Source organism: Grammomys surdaster, unplaced genomic scaffold (assembly GCF_004785775.1).
Source record: "Grammomys surdaster isolate TR1022 unplaced genomic scaffold, NIH_TR_1.0 125881, whole genome shotgun sequence".
NCBI classification, from domain to species: domain Eukaryota; kingdom Metazoa; phylum Chordata; class Mammalia; order Rodentia; family Muridae; genus Grammomys; species Grammomys surdaster.
The window spans coordinates 2,918,324-2,941,925 of NW_021620706.1; positions in this window are offsets into that span (position 1 = coordinate 2,918,324).

A 23,602-nucleotide genomic window follows, 5' to 3' on the forward strand; every position below is an offset into this window, starting at 1 on the left:
TCTCTCTCTCTCTCTCTCTCTCTCTCTCTCTCTCTCTCTCTCTCTCTCTCTCCCACATTCAAGCCATTTAACTCAGATGAATCAGAGGCTTAGTCTAGTCATTTCCTTGAGAATTTTCTTCTCGCTCTTCACAGTAAAGGCTTTAGACCTTCAGGCTGGAGATATCATTCAGCAATTAGGAGCATAGGCTGTTCTTTCAGAAGACCTGATTTCAATTCCCAACACCCACATGACAACTCATATCTTTCTGTAACTCCAGTGCCAGGGGATCTGATGCCCTCTTCTGGCCTCTAAGGGCAGTGGGCACGCATGTGGTGAACACATATAGTATAGGCAAGAAACACAGCCATACATGTACTTTTTCAAAAACAAAGGTCTAAACCACTACATCTCATAATTGTTCTAAATTTAACTTTTTAAGACTGTGTGTCTTAGAAGCACTATCTTCCCATGCCTGTTGCTCTGTTTTCAAATAGAGAATTCCAATTCTTCTTTGCTAAAATCTAATCAGGTTACCCTGATTGATATTGTCCCCTCAAAGACACATACAGAAATCCAGAAAAATAGAGATTGGACACCAGCAGTAGTTGTTATATTGGAATATTTCATTTACTTTCCCTACTCACTTAATTCCTTCTGACTTTCTTTTCCAGCTGTCAATCTCTGTGAATCCTCCCCTCCACTCTTCTCCAGATTTTCTCTCACACACAATCATAGCTAACCCTTCTCTTAGTCTATCCCTTGCCCCAAGCAACTTCTGTTAGGTTCTCAGCTCTCTATGATATATTTGGAATAGCTCACTGTGTTTAGGATAATCCCCTACCCTGAATATGCACTGTCTTCATTGTGAACCTTCCAAAAGCCCATTTCCCCTGGGACCCTCCTTATGTTAATTTCTCTGCCAGGCACATTCACCAGGCCCCATTCCTAGGACTGCTGTCCTGGCCAGCACTTTAAGAGAGAAATGCCATTTCCATTTCTTCTAAAGCACTGTGTCTGAGTCTCAAAATAATGTCTTCCATCAAAATGATATCCCTTAACTGGATGTCAGAGCCTATGGCCCAAGCCAGGAGCCCGATCTGCCAAGTCAGCTTCAATTGTTCCTTCCGGTAAATTTCTTTCCAAGTTTTCTAGAAGTTCTAGGGCTAAAAGCCCCCAGAAGGTGAAAAAGAAAGAGAGATATTTCTTCTAATAAAAGGATGAGAAAAGCCAATGTACATTCGTCCTGTGGGTCATCTTGTGCTAGCAGCAAAAAGAGCTGACTATTCTTATGATAGAGAAATGAAAAGAAGGGTGCTTTAATAAAAAGTTCCGAGGCTTTGCTGCTCTTATCTCCCATCACTTCCATTTTTAGAGATATTTTTTAAGGGAATTCACACAACGGTAACAATCTGACATCAGCTTGGTCCTCTGAAAACTCAAGTCATCCTAAAGTTTTTGGTGAGGCTTCTTCATTAAGAGGAATCAAGACTTCAAATAAATACGTGAGCCACTCTGTGTACTGTGTACATAGCCGGATGCAATATTTTCATCTAACTTAATATATGTGCACGCACACAGATCGGTCTCAACCTAGTTTCCATTCCATTTACATTCAGAAAGAAAAAAGGTCTCCATATTTCCAGGGGTTGTCTATAGTATTCTGTTTTTATGGAAACATTAGAGAGAACAGCCAATTACGCAAGACTCCATTTCGTTTTGATTGCCTTAAAATACAAACTGCTGAGGTTTTATAGGCCTATACTAAAGAAAGAAAAATACTTACCACCTAATTCCGGATATCTTGTAACTTATGAACCACTAGACATAAAATCATTGCGTCTCCAGGGCAAGAAAGAGCCTAACGTGGAAAACAAGGAAATCAAGCTGATCAATAATGAAGAACGAAAATGAGAACTTTCATTCCTGAAAAGGCTTTTCTTTTTTTACTTCTACAATATTTGCCCTTCTTATTTATTTGATTTTGCTGTGTGCCTATGTGGTCAGAATCTATCTTGTGGCTTTCTTAACCCAACTACAGTTAAGATACATTATTTACCAAGCAATAGTAGAAACGTGATTTAAAAAAAAAATTAAAACAATTACATTGTTCACTGGAACAAAAGTCACAAACTCATATGCCTTCCAGAGCCAAACAAATAGCCTGTTAACTTGCTTGGCTCTGAGGCAAACCGTTCATTCCTGATACATTCCTCACCATGGTAGATGGGGAATAATAAATACACAAAGCTAGGAATGCCAGTGGCAGTATGCAAGAAAAGCCAGTGTGCAAAGTGACCCTGGACAAAATAAGTAACCATAGGGCCTCCCATCAAACTGGAAGGCACACGACTCTGCCAACAGAGCAGATTCATGGCTGCACGGACATTTTGCACAGTACCTCCTACTGCTTACGACTAACCTCTCGGAGGAGATGAGGCAATGTGTCTATGGATAGCTAAATTGTGTCTCCTGGGCAGGGTATATGACTCCATTGATAGGGTGTCTGCCTAATGTGAAGGAAGCTCAGGGATCAATTCCCAGTACAACGTAAACTGCCTAGGCATAGTGGCACATAGTAGGCACATGCCTATGATCTAAACACTTGGAAGATGGAGATAAGGAGAATCAGAAGTTCTAGGACATCCTTGACTACACAGTAGGTTTAAGGCTAGCCTGGGATAAATGAGATTGATCTTCAAAAAACACAAAATGAAAACTGTCTCTTGTTTTATTAAATTATTATATCCTACCATCACTCATTTATAAGACATTTTCTTCTTTCTCAAACACCTGATGTTAAGAGAAAAAAAAACATTTAAATGAAAAGAGAGTAAAGCAATGAAGCCCATTCTACACCCAAAGCAGCTGCAACATTGTGTTGTCTGTTATGATAAGAATGTATAACAAATCTCTGTTTCCACAGCAACATATAATTTTTTAGATCCAAATGCACTGTTTACTTAGCAAAAGACATCCACTGCATCTTTGCATCTCTGCCTGTCTGTTCCTGCCATGAAACTGTTCTTTGAAATGCAACCAAGCACAGCCTATGAGCAGGCACTCTACAAGATGATATGGCCCTGAGGTATAAAAGCTTAGAGTTTAGAGTAGTAGCAAGTATGTATAGCAGAGGAAAACAGCAAAAGGTATGAGGAACTGCTGTGCACGCTTGGTTAAATATGTCGTGATAGTACAAAGAAATGGCGGAGACTTGAGAATAAAGAACAGCATCGAAAGTGGTCCTTAAAGCCAGACAGAGCTACATGTGCCTCTAGCAGCAGCAGTGGGAGGCAGAGATAGGTAGATCTCCCTAGCCAAAAGGGTGAGCTTCTAGTTCAGTGAAAGAGCCTGTCTCAAAGGATGAAGATGGAGAGTGACAGAGGAAGATGCCGTACTTCCTTCTCTGGTCTCCATATACAAGCACACCAGTGCACATAAACACTGTTCTGTGCCTGTGTGCGCATGCTTGAGCACACGAGCACACACGCACACACACACACACACACACACACACACACACACACACACACACACACACACACAGGTCCTTAAAGATGTACCTGAACACAGTAACATGAGACAAAGAAATCATATTTCATTAAATTAGTGAAGACACAAATGTAAGAAAAGCTAATAACAAAAACCAAAACAGATACTCTTAACCTGTTTGAGCTCCTCTAAGTGACGTCCATAGATCATATCTTTCCTCTACCCTAAATCCTATAAGAGCTCCACTCTCTCATACGAGAGCTCTGGGTCCTCACAATGGCTGTCAAAGCTTTCATTCCTTCAGTTTCAACAAGAGGTAGCCCTTTGGTTCCCTGCAGTTCCTGTCTACAGGCTCTGTGCTCATCATCCCATCTCAGAGGTTTTCTACACTGGAGACCCAAGAGACTCCTTCCCGTTCCCATGCCTTCCCTTACGTGTCCTCTTCCCACGGAGGTTGTACTAGCCACTGTGCCTAGTAATATATATAATTAACATATATTACATATAATTAGTATATTACATTCTATAGAATATATTAGTATATATGCTATAATATAAAATAATATACATAATATATACTAGTAGTTATAATATCTTCTCCTTAAACTTTATCCCTGTCATACATATGCTATGTAGTAATCTTGTTTAATCACAGCTCCTTCTGTTACATAAGTTCCAGGAGATAGAGATGTCTACGGAGTCTCCCCACTGCCACACCTGGGATACTCCCAGGCATGACTAGATAAAGCAGGGCCTCAAGAAGCTGGAAACAATGAGACATTACAGAATATACCTAATGTAGGAGAACTGTATCCAAAGTGTACAGAGCAGCAAAACTTCACTCAATGTGCACACTGGATCTTTGGGGTGCAAAGATGACTCTATTTTACAGGGACAATCTCTGAAAATTCCCACAGCCACATTCAAAAACATGATAATTCCATCTTGCCTTAGCCTGACATGATCTCATCAAAACAACCTGGTAGTCTAGTAAAAAAACAAAGCTGTTGGATGTAAAACATTCCTCAGTCAAAAATCTGGTTGTGATAGTTAATGTGAGTTTCTGGCTTAAAATGGAGGCTACAATTGAAATGTTTATGAATTATATGGATTAGTAATAAATATTAATTTGATATAAAGGATGCAGAACAAAGCACCCCCAGTCTCCTAAGTCAATCTGCTTATATTTAAATAACTTATCCACTACACCACTTGCCAATGCAATAACATTGTAACTAACAAACACTGAACTAACGGGCTCAGGAGTAAAATGTGCCAACTGTACAATTCATTTGCCATGTGTCATTCCTTCTTCTATGTTCCAGGCTTTTAAACTTCGCCCTTACTTCTTGATTTTTCCATCAATCTCTTCAGTTTGCTTCAGTTATCCCACCACTGAGGAAAAAAAGGTTTTTCGGGTTTTTTTTTACTGAATTAAAAGTGTACTTATTTTGAATTATTTACTTCTGTCATATAAAAAGAGCACTTTGAATTTAATTTTGAAACCAAAGACACTGAGTGATCTCACATGCTACTTCCTATTGTCCAGAATAGTTTTATAATAGGCAAGATGGACCACTTCAGTGACTCTCAAATATTTTAATCTCAAGGTCTCATTCTGTTATTCAAATTCTTTTAAGAGTCTCAAAATGATTTCGTGGATATGCGCTATTTCGATAAGTGTTAAACACATACAAATCACAACAAAACTCTTAAGCATAAGCATATCCAAGGACACATTCCACTACCTGTAGGAGTGATGACATCATCATATGTTTTATATAATCTGGAAACTTCTTCAGTGTGAGAGGAGAGTTCAAAGAGCAAACAACATTGTTCTGAAAATAGGAGTCACATTGTTCTAAATAAATGAATAGCAGACATGGAAGTAAAGATAACTCTCGAATAGCAAATGCCTCCCAAAGGCCCGAGGAACATTTTGGGTTTCCTGGGCCACACTTTGAGAAACACTTGCCTAATCGTTACTTGATTTTTTTAAAAAATTACCCAAATTCTTAGTATTTTGAGAGTTTTTCTTTTCTTTATTTTTTTCATCACATACAAAATCCTCTGTAGCTTGGCTACATCTGTTTTATCTTTTATCCTGTAACTATACCATCTGAAAGGTGTAGTTTTGTCTGAGAGAGAGAGAGAGAGAGAGAGAGAGAGAGAGAGAGAGAGAGAATGAATGAATGAATGATGGAAAATATACAAATATACCTAGGTAACTCTAAACTCCTCAGACCAAGAAGCATACATGTCCCAACCACTCATACTTCATTTCCTAGAAAGGGACACACTGTGCTAACTCACTGTAAAAGAAGCTGGTAACAATATTCACCACACTTTAAAATTTCTAAGAAAACTTCTAAATGCAGTATTTGGAATCAAAACATTTAGGTTCCACTTGGTCTGTGGAGCAGAACCTAATATTGTGGAGTTCTGTCAGTCAGTGGGTAGAAGAGAAATGGCAGATAAGTCAAGACCCAGAAAGTACATTTGGAAGAAGATAGGAGTGCAGAAGGAGTTGCCTCTTAACAAGATTTTTACCTCCTAGAGCTTTTCTTACCTAAGGATCCAGAAGTTCATTTATGGTCTCAGTTTTCCTAAAAGTTTTACATATTACATATCACTATTATACTGATGTTTAGGCAGGGAAAAATGAGACAAGGCAAAGATTTATCAACTTGGCACAACCTGGAGCCACCTGGAAAGATAGTCTTCATGAGAGATTATCTACATTGATTTGTCCTATGGGCATGTCTCTTGGGAATTTTCTTAAGTAATAGGTAAGGGAAAACTAGTCCAGTGTGGGTGGCGCCATTCCCTAGGCAGGGTGTCCTTAGCTGTGTAAAAGTCGTGGAATCAAGCTGAGCAGCAAACAAGTGAGCATCTGTGCAACTCATTTCTTTCCAGTCTTCATGACGGATATGTGACGAGCAGATTCAAGTTCCTGCTGTTTTGACTTTCCTGTGATAAAAGTCTATATTTGAGACTGCATGCTAAAAAGAACACTTTCTTCCCCAAGCCTCTTTAAGTTCAGATTCTTTATCACATCAGGAGAAATAACACTAGAACAAGGGTCTTGAAGGTTAGCATGAGTGGCCTTAGACTTGAGCTCAGGTCTGCTGAAACCACACCTGTGCCTTAGGCTTTTTAGTTGATTGGTTTAGGGGTATTTTTTTGTTGTTGTTCTTTGGTTTTGTTGTTGTTTTCAAGGGTGTGTGTGTGTGTGTGTCTGTGTGTGTGTGTGTGTTTGTTATTTCTTCTTATTATTTCTTCTTGTTTGAGACAGACTCATGTCCAAGCTAGCCTCAAGCTCATGATCTTCCTACCTCAGCCTCCTAAATTCTGTGATTACAGATGTGAACAGTAATTGCCAGCTAAGAACTAGACCATCAGTATCTCAGTCTTAGGGTAATGTTACCTTGGGATCTTCAGATAGTCTTTCCCCCAGAAAGTCTTCACTAGCACAAAAATCTTTCAGAAGTTTTGTTAAGTTGACTACCTGTTAGACTACTAAGGAGCATGTGACCTAATGGTCACTACCTATCAGTTTTAATATTACCTGGTGAATAGACTGTGAATAAGGACTTAGTTCTTCTATGTCATCACTGTTGTTCTTGACAAATCAGGCAAAAAAAAAAAAAAGCAAGGTACGGAGTACTGACTTCTCAGCATCTCTATGGACCATTGCAGCCCTCCATGTCCTGCTGCCTCTGCAGTTCTGAGATAATAAGCCATCAGAGGTACAGAAGTGCTACAATGAGACAGACCAGCACCAGGAACTCTGAAATGCCACAGACTATGACTACAGCCTCAATCAAGGCATCTTCCATGAGCAAACTATGACTTCTTTACAGCTAAAACAGAGAGAAAAACAGGGTTGTCCAAATACCAGAGTGAGGTGGTACACAGGAGGTCCTTGATAGACTATGAGCCAGGTACCTGACCCAAGCCTACTCCCAAGTTTGCTACATTTATACCACTGTGTTCTAAACACAGCCCTCAGACTTGCCCCAATACAACACGTGGAAAACTGCAACCCCTCACCAGAGTGCACCCCTCCACAGACATAAGAAAAGGATGTTCCCAGTCATCATCTAATATTAATGACTTATTTTATATAAGGTTTAATTCTTTCATAGTCTTCAAACAAATTGAAACATACATCAAGACATTGTCTCTTCCAAGATGAGAATGCTTAACATTTAGGATGATGGTGCTTCCGTTTGATTGGATTCTGCTGCCTGCCTCCTTCATTTATGAAGTAAGAGTAGGATCTGAACAACACAGTGCTTCAAAAATGCCAGAACAACAACAGCCAGAAAAAACTATCCTCAGAGCTTCCTGTAAGTCATGGTGCTAACCTTATCTGATGAAAGGAAACGTACCCAGAGTAAATTTAACAATGGCAGATATGGAAAAGCCTTTAGAGCTAAGGTTCCCACAGATTATTTAAATGAATTAAAGCGTTGATGTAATCTGAATTAGTGAAAATGGAGAGGAAGATAAACAAACTAGAACAGGGCAAGCCTAGACAGGCAAGCCTAGCTTCACCTTACATTTTCAAAGAACATATTATTTTTATATTATACAAAAGAACATGTGAAATTAATTCAGCCGGTGTATGCTTCTACTTAAACAAGATCTTGTTCCTGCACTATGATGGTGTCTTAGTTGGGAATCCTATTGCTGTGAACAGACACCATGACCATGGCAACTCTTATAAAGCGAAACATGAAATTGCGGCTGGCTGACAGTTTCAGAGGTTCAGTCCATTATCATCGTAGTGGAAGACATGTCAGCATGCAGGCAGACATGGTGCTGGAGAAGGAGCTGAGAGTTCTACATCTTGATGTGAGACTAAATCATATTGGCTAGACTTGAGTATGTATATGAGAACTCAAAGCCCGCCTTCACAGTTACACGCTTCTTCCAACAAGGCCACACCTCCTGAGAGTGCCAAGTGCTCCCTACGGGCCAAGTATTCAAACACATGAGTTCATGGGGGCCATAACTATTCAAATCAGCAACAATGAGGAAGCAGAGTCCCCCCCCATGTTCATGCAAAATGAAGGAGAAGGAGAAACATCCCTGCTCCCGTATGCCACAGGTAAGGCTAGGTTAGCCGTTGCAGGAGTAGTAAAACATTAGCTGGTATCCAGTGGGTGGTATGTGTGTGCAGAGAGGTAAAAATGCACCTTCACCTGACCCAGGGCTTTTCGAGGCCCACATGTGAAAAACAGATGCAAACTAGGTAGGCTCACTCACCCATTCTGTTCATTTCGCTGGGATTTTCCCAGATGCCAAGGAAGCCCACCCAATTCATGCATTCTTCTCTGTGACCTACTTTTGCACATTTTCATCATGGTTTAAAAATAAAAATTTCATGCTGCCTTGCCCCTTTTTAAATTCCTAGGAACCTAATAGTCTTCCATGAGGTTTGGAAAAATAATTGCGAGCCAGCCTGCACTACCTCCATCTTCTCCCTTTGTGTTCTGCAGCAATTCTGCTACTCTGGATATTCTGAGGCACATTGCCTTCCTGCGCTGCCTACCCTCATTGACTATTATTACTTAAAGTATTCCTTCTGCTATTACCCTTTGTCACCAAGCCTGGCTCATAAGACGGGCCAAAGCCTTCCTTCCTTTCCCCTAATTTCCTATTTGCTCTTTATCCCTGTTAAAACGCCAGTCCACCTTTATTTCCTTTTGTCATCTTTTCTTCTTTTCCTTCTGACAGACTTTCATTATTTTTTTTTATGATGTGACTTTGCCTCTTTACTAATAGCATCTATTTTATGGACCTGCCTATACAAACTTCGTCCTGCCTGGATCCATTCTCTGGCACAGAAATTTTATGCAAACATCTTTTGCTATGATCCATGTTCCATTTTTATGTCTTTTGAAGCATCACCCTGTCTCTACTGATGTTTTTATTAGAAATTACAAGAGCATTAAGTCATTAAAATCTGTATCACTTAGCCATGACACTTTACTGCCACCCTGTCAGCGACCTTTGGAATAACACCGTAATGGAAAATTACTCATTCGTGCATACAGTGAAAAAGAGAGAAGGGAAAAGTGATGGGAAGAGAAAATAGATGGAGTGCAGAGGCAAATCACTGGGCTCTGCAAAAATGTCAATCGATCACTTTCTCCAATGCAAATGGCCAACTGAAATCATTCTGAGATAGGCAGATATTCTTGGATAAAACGGAGGGAAAAAGACAAGAAAGAACTGGAGGAAGGATAGAAAACTGCCCATTCCGTTTCCTCTTGACATCATTTTCTTCCTAAATTGTTTGTTAATTTATTCTCAGGTTTATTCATTCCTTCAGTAAATATTTATAGTGTGTTTACTGTGCACTGGGCAGAATACAGGCGTACTCCTCATTTGCACAGTGGTCGGGTGTCCATTCTAACACCTAAAGATTCTCTGTATGGTGGGGCAATCTCCCTAAATCATTTCTCACTAGGAAAGTTGTCAGACAAGGAGATAAGCTCCACATCCTTGCCAGGTCAAGTGTTTGTTTTGTAGGGCATTAGGAGTCTGTGTTGGTGAAGCAAGGGGATGCAACTTCCTGTTCTGCTGGGTAGCTACCTCAGATGAATCAGACACACCTTTACAGAAAGTCTCAGAGTATTTCTTCTTGTAGGGAAAGTGACTGTTCTATCCACCAACCACTGTTAGGATCTGGATCACTTTTAGGGAGGATGATGAGAGGGACAGAGTGTCTTGCAGAATAGCAAGAACGGGAATAGAGGTGATTAGAGGTGACCTTACCTTTAAGAGTTTTCTTTCCTCTCTGTTATATCCCAGAAAGACTTAAAAATATTTCGCTATGTGTTTGATATAGTTTTGTTTCTAAGTCGTATATCTTTGCATGACACAAAACACAAAGGGATTTGCATGCACACAGTTCCAGAATTGATTTGACTCACATTTGAATCCTGTATGACTTTAAGGAAGTCACTTGCTTCCCTGAGGAACAGTTTTCCCAGCTGGAAGAATAGGAATTGAGGTGATACCAGGAGACTCTGAACAAGCATCTCTTCATCTGCTACATGAGGAAGAGAAACAGAAGGAAGTGACCTAGCTCACTCAGGCATGGGTGACATGTCCAGTTACCAGCAAGCCTTTGCTTAGTTTGCTTGTTGTCTGGGCTGCACAGGTTGTCAGTGTTTTTAATATCATCGATGCTGCTGATCAACCTTGATGTAGCTGGAGAAGCAGAGCAAACTCTTTGTGTAATATAGGGTACTGTATCTGAAATTAAAGTCAAAGATTGTGATGGGTGAAAAAAAATCTCATAAAGAGAATCCTTTACACAGTCATTACAGATTTCTGGCTGCGAACTGAATGTAACACAATAGAAACATTTATTACTGTGTTATTTCTGGAAGTCATTTGGATGTCAGGTTCAAGGCCAAAGAGACCACAACAGAGGCTCATTTGGAATAAGCAGATGGAGTTCTGCCCAGAGCTGGAGAGAAGTCCTTCAGTGGGAGAGGTCTTGATTCCTTTGCTTTCAAGCCCCCTGGTAGAGAACAGAATCAGTAGATACAGAAGGAATCCCTATGGAACCCCTAGACATATCAGTAGTTTAGATTAGCTTAGTTTCTGTTGCTAAAGACATGATACACAGAATGGGCCAGTTAGACAAAGAGAAAATTTTGTTTTGGATCATGATGGTGGTCCAATGACAAATTCAATACAACGCACATCAAATTTTATCATATGCTTTAAAGTATTAAGTGAAATCGTGTGATTTCAAGAACAGACTAAAATTTAAAAAGAGTTAAACTGTCACGTTTGAATTGTGCATAAGAAAGTGAAGTGCACGTTCATCGACCTCTTTGTGAAGTCCAACCTTCAGTTCTACATCAGGAAGTTCACTTATTCATGCAATGGAGAATATTGATGCTGGGCTCCATGGAAAGTCTGGCCTGCAATTCATAGTTCCAACCCAAAGAGACATTTAACAGTGACCAATGGCTGTTTCCCAAACATCTGTCTATTATTATCTTGTGATTCCTCAAAATTTTACATCCATAGACACCTCTACAATGCATGGGAATGAACTGTATGAATATAGACTAGACATTGAAAACATCTGTGGCGACTTGAGCAAGAATGCCCCCCATAGGTTCATACATTTACATGCTTAGGGAGTGGCACTATTTGAAATGATTAGGAGGCATGGCTTTATTGGAGGAAGTATGTCAGTGGGCATGGGTTTTGAAGTTTTCAAAACCCCAGGTCAGGCCAGTATCTCTCTCTCTTCCTATTGTACGTGGATCTGGATGTCAAAACTTCAGCTATTTTTCCAACACCATGTCTGCCTGCCTAACCCTTGTTCTCCCAGCCATAATGATAATGGACTGAACCTCTGAACCTGTAAGCCAGCCCCAATTAAATGCTTCTCTTTATAAGAGTTGCCTTGGCCATGGTGTCTGTTCACAGCAATAGAATAGTGACTAAGACAATATCTTAAGTTTAATGCCACTTGACAAAACCTTTCAAGGTTTTGTTCACATGCTTGTCTTCCGGTGTGTTTGTGTGAATGTGTATGTGTGTGTGTGTGTGTGTGTGTGTGTGTGTGTGTGCATGTGCAAGAGTTCATACATGTGTGCTTGCACATGTGTGTGTGTGTGTGTGTGTGTGTATGTGTCTGTGTCATTGTGTCCATGTCTATCTATGTGTAGGTATTAAGGGGTAGGGGATTAATATAGACTTGTCTCTTTCAATCTTACCAATATATTATATATTATTATAGACTATCCATTTGAATCCAGAGGTAACCAATTTGGCTAACTCCAGGAGTTTCTTGTCTCTGTGCACAGTGAAATTATGGGTAACTTACCACACAAACCTGACAGTTACATGGATGCTAGAAATATAAGCTCTGGTATTCAGGCCTAGCAGTTTTTGACCATCTCACCAGCCCCATAAGCTTATGTCTTACCAGTATATAACCTTGACCCAATCAGAGCAATGGGGCACAAAATGCCATTTTGTAGAGACTTCTAGAAAAGAGCACCCTCATTTTCTTGTTTTTGTATGTCAGGCTAATGGGGTCTGAGTAACTTCTTTAGACACTTCACAGAAGATGGCCTGAGGATTGTGTAGACACAGGGTCAGAGTGCAACAAATCCCAGAGGAACAAAGCCATAGATAGAGCAAGCTATGTTGGACCATTTGGCTATGTAAGGCAATGAATAGACCTTCAGAAATCACATTTTCCATTTCTTAAAGAACTGTGGATGGAGGATACAGCTTCTGGTCCCTTAGTTCTAAAAAATATCTTGTGTCAGCAATTCTTCCCCAAAGTAAACCTGCCTTTATTAAAGTCAACTTGTACACCAAGTCAACATTTGTATGTGTGAGTCACATAGAAGCAAGCTCTTAAATTTGAAGAGAGAGAGAGAGAGAGAGAGAGAGAGAGAGAGAGAGAGAGAGAGACTTTCCAGAAAACTAAAAATAGTAGAGCGTATTGAATTAGAAATGAAAGGTGCAGATGTTAAGGCAGGCTCAGGGGCATCAATTCTAAGGTAATTTAGGGGAAAGAAATGACAGTCGCTCTCAACCTCCAGCATAGTAAGTTGTTTCTTGATTCCATCTTAATGAAAGTAGTACGCATTCTCTTTCCACTTCTGCAATACAGTCAACGGATTTTCTCATTTTTTTCTTTTTTTTCTCTTCTACTTTTTGCATAGATTTTTGTATTTTTGTTTTTAATAAAGGTAGAAGTGGGTTTTTTTAGAATTTCTATTGCAACAGCAGGGCTTGAACTTCAGGTCAGCTGAAAGGAAGAGTGTGTGCCGTCTCCATGGAAACCGTCGCAGTATAATGTCAGGTACTAAGAGACATCAAGAATGAAGGTATAAAATCCCTGCATCATTTTAATAAACACATCCTACTTACCGTTATTTAACCATACTCTGCGTGCATATGCTCCATGCCTTAATAGCCACTCTTCATCAATTTCCTTTGACCGTGGCTAACCTTTCTCAGTTGGTCTTGATTATGCTGCTAAGTAAATAAAGATGAAAAGAATGCCCTTCATTAAAGTATTATAAATGCCTTATTATTCTGAAATCTCATTAGACATATATATGCCTTAATTAGAGAACAATACAGCAGGGGACTCCTTCATAACGGTTAACTTAAACCCACAGAGACCAGCAGATCAATTAAGAATCAGGGCTTGCATTTCGCTCATAATTCCTTATCTTATACTACAAGCCTCCTGTGTTCTTTGTGGTAAGGGAACAAACAGAATAAGATGAATTGTTTTACCCCAATCCCTGGTTAGGAATACTAGTACCTTAAAGGATTGTTCCGTCAGAAGTACATCTGTGGGAGAAAGAAGAATGAATACCCCCCATGTACTACTCTTGGTCTCCCAGGTATCAGCAGATGCACTCAAATGTTTGTAAACTCCATTGTACAGAAATTGGCAGGAAGAGCTCAGGGGCAATGCTATGAAGCAAATGATTGTCAATGCCTAAACCTTCCTTGTCCTTCCTCTTGGCACTTCCCCTCAACCAATGGGTCTCTTATGTTCTCTTGTGATCTTTCTACACATCCTCTTGCATCAAGAAGAAAGGATGAAGGAGAAAAAGAAGGAGGAAGGAAACAAAGTGAAGTGGGGGTGGGGAGCAGAGATGAGGAAAGGACCCAAGGATGATAGTTCCATTTAGGAGACAGAGGTGGAATATCACTGCAAGGACAAAGACACCCTAGCCTATTGTGTATTTCAGGCCAGATCCAGTTATACAAAAAGAGACCTTGCCTCAACACACACACACACACACACACACACACACACACACACTGTATATATGCGCAGGCTTGTCATTAAGTTACCAATGATGATAAAGCCAACAAAGGACTCAGGAACACAATCCCACCTCCTGGAGGAAACAGTTGTGAATGAAAAGTCTGGTTAGGAAATCTGCACTGTATGGAGAATCTGCTAAAAGGCTGATTATTAACTGCTTAGGACTTCAGATTTGTGGAAAAAATTAGAATGTTGAAAATCCAGAGCCTAACTACATTTCATTTGGGGGCTATTTTAGCCCCGTTAATACCCATTTTTTTGTCCACTTCTGTATCAGACCTAATGTCTTTGTGAAACCTCTTAGAATGTATTAACAGACTGTGGTGGTTTGAATGCGCTTGGCCCAGGGAGTGATACAATTAGGATGTATGACCTTGTTTTAGTAGGTGTGGCCTCATTGGAGGAAGGGTATCGCTGTGGGGGTAGGCTCTGCAAACTTCTTCCTAGCTGCCAGAAAGCTAGTCTTCTATAAGCAGCCTTGAGATGAAGATGTAGCACTCTCAGCTCCTCCCACACCATTCCTGCCTGGACACTACCATGCTCCTACCTTGATCATAATGGACAGAACCTTTGAACCTGTAAGCCAGCTCCAATTAAATGTTGTTTTTATAAGACTTGCCCTGGTTATAGTGTCTCTGCACAGCAATGGAAACCTTAACTAAGACACAGACCCATTCGCTTCCACCAACTAAAATACTGAGAATGTTGTCAGGTAACATCTGAGGTTCACAACCAATGTCTCCACTCTTCCCTACAGCCACTATGCCTACCTGATGTTTCCAACAATATATTTGAAAAGTATCTTGATTTGTGACTTTCTTTGTTCTGTTTATATTTAAAAAGAAAAGTTCATCAAAATGTTTCTCCTTTGGAACATGGTCACTCATATTTGGCTACAGAATAATATATCTCATCCTGTTTGAAAAACAGGATACTACAACAGCCAGGATACTAGGCAACATTTTTTTTTCTGGTTTAGCCAACTCCTACACATCATTCACTTAAGACTCAATTGCTTCAGACTTTTAAATTTATATACGGCATTAAAAGAACATTAAATGGGGTCTGAAAAGATGGCTCAGCAGATAAGAGCACTGGCCACTCTTCCAGAGGACCTGGATTGATTCCCAGCACCTATATGGTGGTTTATGACTATCTTTAACAGCAGTTCCAAGGGAATCCAGTGCCCTCTTATAGACTCTCTGAGTACCATCCCTGCATGTGGTATACAGAAATACATGCAGGCAAAATATCCGTACATATAAATTTATTTTAGTTATAAAACATAAACAACAAAGAATTACATTCAAAAATTTCAACTGAAATCTTGTGAAATAATTTTCATGATTACAAAGAAGCGATGAGTTTATGCTTCATGTAATCATATATATATACATATACATATACATATACATATACATATACATATATATATCACATCTTTCAGACAGAGACATAGAATGTTGCATTTAATAATGTAGAGGCTCTTGTACCATGATCAGTAAAAGCAAAAGTCTGATCTTTGGCTTTCAATGTCATCTGATAGTGTACAATAACCCAAGTGACCTTTCTGCTCTAGTCAAAGACTCATCTCTAGACAGAAGAATGGCAAGGACAGAATGAGGTCACCCTGCTTTGAGTAAAGAGAGATAAAAGAGAGAGCCCTGGGGAAATGGAGCCAGCATCGATACAACAATATGTGTTTTAAGTCCCGAGGCTTCATTAAAGTCTTATAGCATTGGATAGAGTAAGTCCTAGGTAAGACTATATTCTAGAAAAGACTAGTCAAAAGGCTTCATTACCCCACATAGACACGACTTCCAGAAGATTATGTCATGACTTAATATAGGTATGGATATTTTGCCTGCATGTATTTCTGTATACCACATGCAGGGCTGGTACTCAGAGAGTCTATAAGAGGACAGTCTCCGAGGACACTTAGATTTCTCTTACCCCCATCCCAATCTACTGCAAGCCAAACAATGAGCTCAAGTATACACCTTACTAGTTCAAGGGCATTGCTCTGGGAGAAATAGTTTCAATCTCATTGACTCCTGAGCATGTGAAGCAGGATGGACCATGTATCCTCATCCCATTTGTGTCCTCAGCAAGCAGTGACATAGGAGCAAAGCTGTGGGGCTATCTGCAGAGTTCAGTGTGAAGAACATTTAGAGGACATCAGATGTCATCGAAATCATGACATAACCTTCTGGAAGTCGTGTCTATGTGGGATAATGAAGCCTTTTCACTAGTCTTATCTAGAATATAGTCTTACCTAGGACTTACTCTAGCCAATGCTATAAGACTTTAAAAACCAGCCGTGCCTGCCTCAGCCATTCATTCAGGTTCTGGCTGGCCTGAAATGAATCACCAGGCTTCTGAGAAAACCAGGAAACTAAGGTGTCTATTCAGTAATTCATCTAGGACCAAAGAGGGGTAGTATTCAGGAAGCATGTATTTCGCCGGATAGGTATATGGGTGGGTAAAAACAGGACTCGCCCAAATATCTCCTAGTCCACAGATGACAGGAACCAAGAAAGTGGAGACACAGAAGTCTCAGCCCATGGAAAAAGCACATGTAGTCCCTCATGTTGTCTACCCTCCATCCTCCATTCTCCAACCCAATTCACTCCCACATCCTTGAGTTTATACCAAACTGGACCACTTTGAAACCTCAAGAGGTTCTCAGAAATACTGTCTCCAATATTAAGTTGTTTTTTCCCCCCAAATGAGTACTTTTGAATCACAAATGTATCTGTTCACTTCTGGACATAACTTGTTTTGCAGTGAACAAATGGAGACTTAATGAATAAAATTTTGTTCTAAGCATGACTATTATATTTGATCTTACAACTCAGTTCTTTTTTCTCCTCTTGCATGCAAAATTTTCTGAAGCCAAAATAATCTTACATATTTCTGAACTAAAGATGGCGAAAGACTTAAAATAAGTTTTACCATAAGTCCAAATTTAATGGAATTCGCCCTTCTGACCTTTAAAATATGAATTTAAAATTTGGGTTATCAGACTAAGTTATTATTTCTTATTCTCCATAGACCTGTCTACCCACTAGAGTCAGCTCAGTGACTGCTCTTTCAAAGGGTTCTGCAAGGTCAACAAAACCTGAGATTACAAATAAAAAATTAATTTATGAAATCAAATAACAAGAAGCACTGGGGTCAGAAGTGTCTGTATCTTCCTTTAGTGGTCAGGTCTCTCTGTGGGACAAGTGACACGTAGAGCAACGGTCTCCCTTTAATATTAATTCAGGGGTACCTGTGTGTGTGCACTTGCAGACACACACACACATACACACATGCATGAGGCTTTATTGAAAAAAAGAGATTTCAATTTACCTGAAAATTATACTACACACAAAGCATCCTATAAAATAAGACGGCATTCACAAGTTGGTAAGAGTAAAAAGGCTTGTCATTCAGTGTAGGAGAATGGTAAAAAGAGGCTGCTGCTGGCTTTCATTAGCAGTTCATCAGTATAGATATTAGGCTGGAAGGGGGGGCAGTGGCTAGGATCCCTCAACTCAGTCACCAGCGTTCCATCAAAATGAATGACTTTATTGTGGTTGCTACACAAAATGCTTCTATCAGAAAAAAAAATAAGAAGAAGAAAGCTCCATAATAAAAAACCTTACTGGAGACCAGATTCAAAATGAAGGAAATCACTGCTGTGCTGTGACAGCCTTTCTCTATAACAGAAGATCTGCTCCATCCGTCCTTTCTCAGATCATAGCCACCTCCTGGCACTTGTTTTCAGTTCAGCGGATGTCCAGATTCTTCTTATGTACCATTAGTGATAACAACGAAAATGACAAGGAAAGTCTGCACCCTTTGAATCAGCTCAGGGCCTCCCTTGGCAGCCTGTGAAATGGATGCAGTAACCCATGACAGTCATATTTTGGTTCTCTCTAATGAGTGCATTGTTTAATGATCCTCATGTCAGTGCACAATTGGAACCCAAATGGAAAATTATTCTTATGAGACTTTTTCATCACCATGAGTCATGATGAAGGAAACAGGATGAAAAGAGGCATAGGCAAAGGACGGGGAGAGTCAATGACATGTCCTTGGGTCTCCCCAACACCTGAGGTCATCACCAGCATCAGCAGACCCTCGGGTCCTTCCAGGTCTCTGACTGTACTCAGCCCACACTTCGGCAAACATTATCCAAAATGGCACAATTTTGGTGTCAGGCATTGTGCCAGAAGGCTTCCAGTATTGTGACTCATAGGCCAGATTATATTTGTGGAACACTGAGTCAGTAGCAGAATCTCGGCAAGCCTGTCTTTGAAATCCCTAACACCACCTCAGTTCCGATATTGTTCTTGACTTTGTATTCATGTTTTCCTTGAAATTCAAAATTTGCAAATTTTGTTGATGCTGTTGTGGTGCTGGAGGAATGACTCAGTGAGTAAAGTGCTTGTCTTGTAAGCATGAGGACCTGGGTGCAATTCCCAGAACTGACATAAGTAAAGGCAAGCATGGTGGTGAGAGGCTTTCAATGCTCACACTGGGTAGGTATTTGTGGAGAGATCTCCCATGCCCTCTGGCTAGCCAGACAAGCTTATTTGGTGAACTCCAGGCTAGTGAGAGACACTTTCTCAACCTCCTGAGAGACCCCCCCCAAAACAAAAACTAAACCACAGCTGAGGTTGAATCTGGCCTCCATATGCGCATACACACGTGTGCACACACATGAACACACATGTGATTTAGGGGAAAGTTAGCTTGGTGGCTTCAACAACAGTCACGGCAGGTTTCTGCCAAGTACTGAGTAGAATGATTCCCACTCTAAGCTTCTCTTTACTTATCCAAATAGAAGGATGACAAAACCGTTTATTAGTAATAGCAACCTAAATATAAGGGTCAAATCTGAGACAAAGAAGAAGGTGTTTTCGACAGCCATCTTCCCCCCACCCCAGAATGATTCTCCTTGGAGGATGGTATGGACCCAGCTTCAAGCTGAGCCCTTCTTCCCTGCGCGGCTCCTGCTTTATGAATGGTCACTGGTATGTCACATGGTTTTTGTGGTTTTGTCACCCATTCTCAACAAGGTCTCCTGCCTCTGAAGACAATTCTACCTATTGCTCCTACTGGATAATAAAATGACCCCAAATCACTTCAATAGAAAAAAAAAAACATAGTAAAACATGTAATTAAAATGCCAGTGTTCTCTAGGATTCAATTGCAAACTAATTTTGAAGTTATTTGACATGGCTGATTTTTAAGTAAATATAAGAAAATAGTACGTATGTAGACTATATTCATAAGTATAGTACTCATGTACAAGCCTGGGGACTTTAGGTATAGGATTAAACATTAGAATTTTAAAATAGACTTCTGAATGAAATAAAGGTTAAGATTGAAGAGAGAAAAATAGATCTGTTTATTGGAGGCACCAATCACACCAGGCCAGCTATGAGCAAGTGGCCATTTTGGTATTTTTCATATGTGACTTGTGTTTTGTTTTGATACCATTTATCTGTTTAGCCTGAACGTTTCTTCCAAGGATGGAAATGGAGAAGAAAGAGAGGGCTGAGAGTGGTTGTGAGGCCAGGCTGTGTTTAAAGTGCCCGTGTTTATATTGTCATATACAAAACAAGAAAAGAAAAATGTTAGCCAAAGTGTCAAGACTGAGTGAAGTGACAAGCTTGGCCCTAAAAGGGACATCTTAGAGTTGGGGATTTAGATCAGTGGTAGGGCCCTGGCCTAGGGAGACAACACTACAACAAGAAGAACAACCATAATAAACGAACAAGACAAGGCATCTTTACCATCCACCCCCTCCTACTTCACCAAGACTCAGAGAACATTAAGGAATAGGATGAGGAAGGATTAAGAGCTGAAGAGTAGAGAGGGATGCTGCTCAATTCTGTTTTCCAGACACAACAACCAGAATTCCAGCACAGCATAAGAAGGAGCCCTCAAGGCCACACCCATTTCTCAGGAACTATTGGCAGTAGATAGTTTCCAGGAGAGGTAGAGCTATCCTTCTTTAACAGTGTGGCCACTGGCAAGTTATCCATGCTCCAGTGGATGGCCCACATCCATGCACATATGGAAAGCACTGATTGAACATAATGTGTTATTTTTTAAAGGGGAAGAGATCCTAAAGTTCTAAGGAGGAAAAGACATGGGGGGTCGGAGATATCCAGGGTGAAGTTGAAAGGGGAAGAGGGAAAGGAGTTATAAACACATTTCATATTATACATATATGAAATTCTCAAAAAGTATAGTAATATTTTTGAAAAATGTTTCCTATAGGTGTCAGAATTAGGAAGCCAGAGAGGCTGTCTCCAGGCCTTCTGGGATCCCTGTCATTTGGATGTGCCTGTCTTACAGTGTACAATCACAGCATCTCTATCCCCTTCCTCCATGCACACTAATTCCTCTGGCAAGGTGGCCCTCTGGAGGTTAATGAAATGGACAAAGTAGCCCTGAATCCTCCCTTGAGAGCACCTTGCATTGCTCAGCTAATGTTCTACATTCTGCTAATGTGAACGACAACTGTGGAATTTCCCAGTGCCCAGGAAGGCAGAGGATATCATCAAACATCCCAATAGCTCCCCATTCTCCTTCCCCAGTCAGTGCCTCTATCATTGTAGAAATAGCTTCATTTTTTAACAGAATTATGACAAACACCACAATAGCCTCATTTTACAGCAGCACTAAAGTACATTTTTAAGATGCATTTCATATCAAAGCCACTCTAATTTCAGCCTTTTGGAGTCTTTATTCTCCTTCTCTCAAGAAGCAGACTGTGTTTCTGAAAGCCACTGGGAGAGTGGAGGAATGCAGATAGCATCTGCCTGGGACAAGTAGCTGCCTCGCAAGTCTTTAACGATTCACAGGTTGTAAATGTACTTGCTGGTGTAGTTGTGCCTTTATACCAGGAGTTCTGAAAAGGCTAGCCATTTGCAACATTCAAATGGTTAGTTGTTGACAGTACTACATCCCTAAGACAGTCACAAACGACAATGTCTTACCCATATCCCTTTTGACAGCTATGATTTAAGTTTCTTTCCCAGTACTTCCTATTATCTGGAATATGAGAGGTGAACACCTTTTTGCTTATTTCTATGCAACACTCCCCCCCCAACCTGACCCCCCACCCCTGCCAAAAAACAATCTTAAATAAGTACTTTAGTCATGAGTGGATATTTTCAGACTGTTTCGGATTACCCTCAAACACTTTGCATTTAATGGACAGAAATCTTTTACAAAACAGGTGGATATGCAGTAATTTGTATGTGATTTGGTCTAGCAGACAGCTATGAGTACAACATTGCACGTGCCTCTCCTTATATGAAAATACCAGTTATCTTCAGCCTAAGGTATGGCCAGTTTCTGCTTTAAAACATCTCAGGGCAGAAAAACAAGCTGACCCTAATCAGGAGGTCTTGAATAGACTTTGAGATGCAAGATAAAGCTAATGCCTGGTTGACATTCAAGCCCAGAGGAATTTTTTTTTACATCTGTGATTAATGGATTTGACATCCGTTTCCTCCTGTTTTGGCCAAACTAGTTCAGGATTTATTGTTACATACCACTGAGAAACTAAACCTTTTTGGATGAAAATATTGCACTAGAGGCCAGAGCATCTCCAAAGAGTTCTGGATCACCTAAGAAAGTATAAGGCAGTTCATGATCTTGGTCCATTTACCACCGCAGTGTCCACAATGTGTGAAACCTTTTAGAGTGGAAAATGAACTACGTGGCAAGCATTATGGCAGACATGGTTGAGTGATGAGATTTAAAATAAATTTTTAAAGAGCAGTAGAGCCGGGAGGGAATGAGATGAAGAAGATGGTATCCCTCTCAGTTCACAAGCTCGTCATTCCCGTTAGCTCTATGCTCACCAAAAATGGCACAGAGGAGGAGCACAAAACCAAAATGTTTCTCTGAATCACTGGCTCAAGCTATTTCGAATTCTACTCTTAAAGACAAGAAACTGCTCCTGTGCAACTGACAAAAACAATGTTAGGGTCAAAATCTCTACTTCTTTCTAGTCATTAGCAAGTCTTCTGCAGTGTTCACTTGAGTGTACAATTTATGTCTTTCTAGAGGACATAAGGTACATCACATCACAAAGTATTAGTATCTGTGGTTCAGAGACCTGGGAATAAAAACCTTCTTTTTTTGTGGCCTTGAGCTAGTTATCATACTTGATCTCAGATCTTTCACATATAAAATCAGGATGGTTCCAAAATATTCTTCACAGCATTGTTGAAATATAATAATAGCCCTCATAAGTACTGGAGTGCCTTATAGCCTTAAAAAATTAGATACATGGGGCTGGAGAGATGGCTCAGCGGTTAAGAGCACTGACTGCTCTTCCAGAGGTCCTGAGTTCAAATCCCAGCAACCACATGGTGGCTCACAACCATCCACAATGAGATTCGATGCCCTCTTCTGGTGTGTCTGAAGACAGCTACAGTGTACTCATAAATAAAATAAATAAATCTTTAAAAAAAATTAGATACATTTTTTTAATCTAGAAGCTGTAGTAAATACTTTTTTAAAAATAAAATTTGAAAACTCCTGTTCATAGGCCTTTTTAGGTCTACATATAGATTCCCAAGGTTGACCCCTGATACAAATAATACATCATTGTATAATAACAATAAAACAAGGAATCACAGTGAGTTAGGTAAAATTATAGATCTCACAGTGTCACATAAGAAAGAAAAGAAGCTATACCCAGGAAGTCTCACCAACATGGCTTCCTAAACATGTCCTGAACATGGAAAATACCAGTAGACATGCTAAAACACATGAGGGAACCATCATATTGCCCCATCCTTAGATAAAAATCTACAGGCAACCAAGAAAAACTGAAAGTGGGAGAAATAATCCTCCCTAAGGAAGGACACACTAACTTGTTATCCAACACTGAATGGTCTGCCCTGGAAATATACTAACATACGGATTGAACAGGTTATATTTATAAATATATGTGTATATACATACACATATATGCTTGGAATAACAATTGATAAAGAAAGGGGCCATGAATTTTAAAGAGGGCAAAGAGAGTTATTTGGGAGAATTTGGAGGGAGGAAAGAGAAGGAGAAATGATGTCCTTGTATTATAATCTCAAACAAAACTTAAAAAATTAAAAATGGAAACGGAATGTGACAATGTCTACATTTTTGCTAATTGGCTATGCTTTTTAGGCAGTAGATTTTCTAGGGTAGCTAAAATATTGTTTAATAGTGACAGCAAAGGAAATAATGAACCAAGACATGAAGGAGCATTCATGTGAT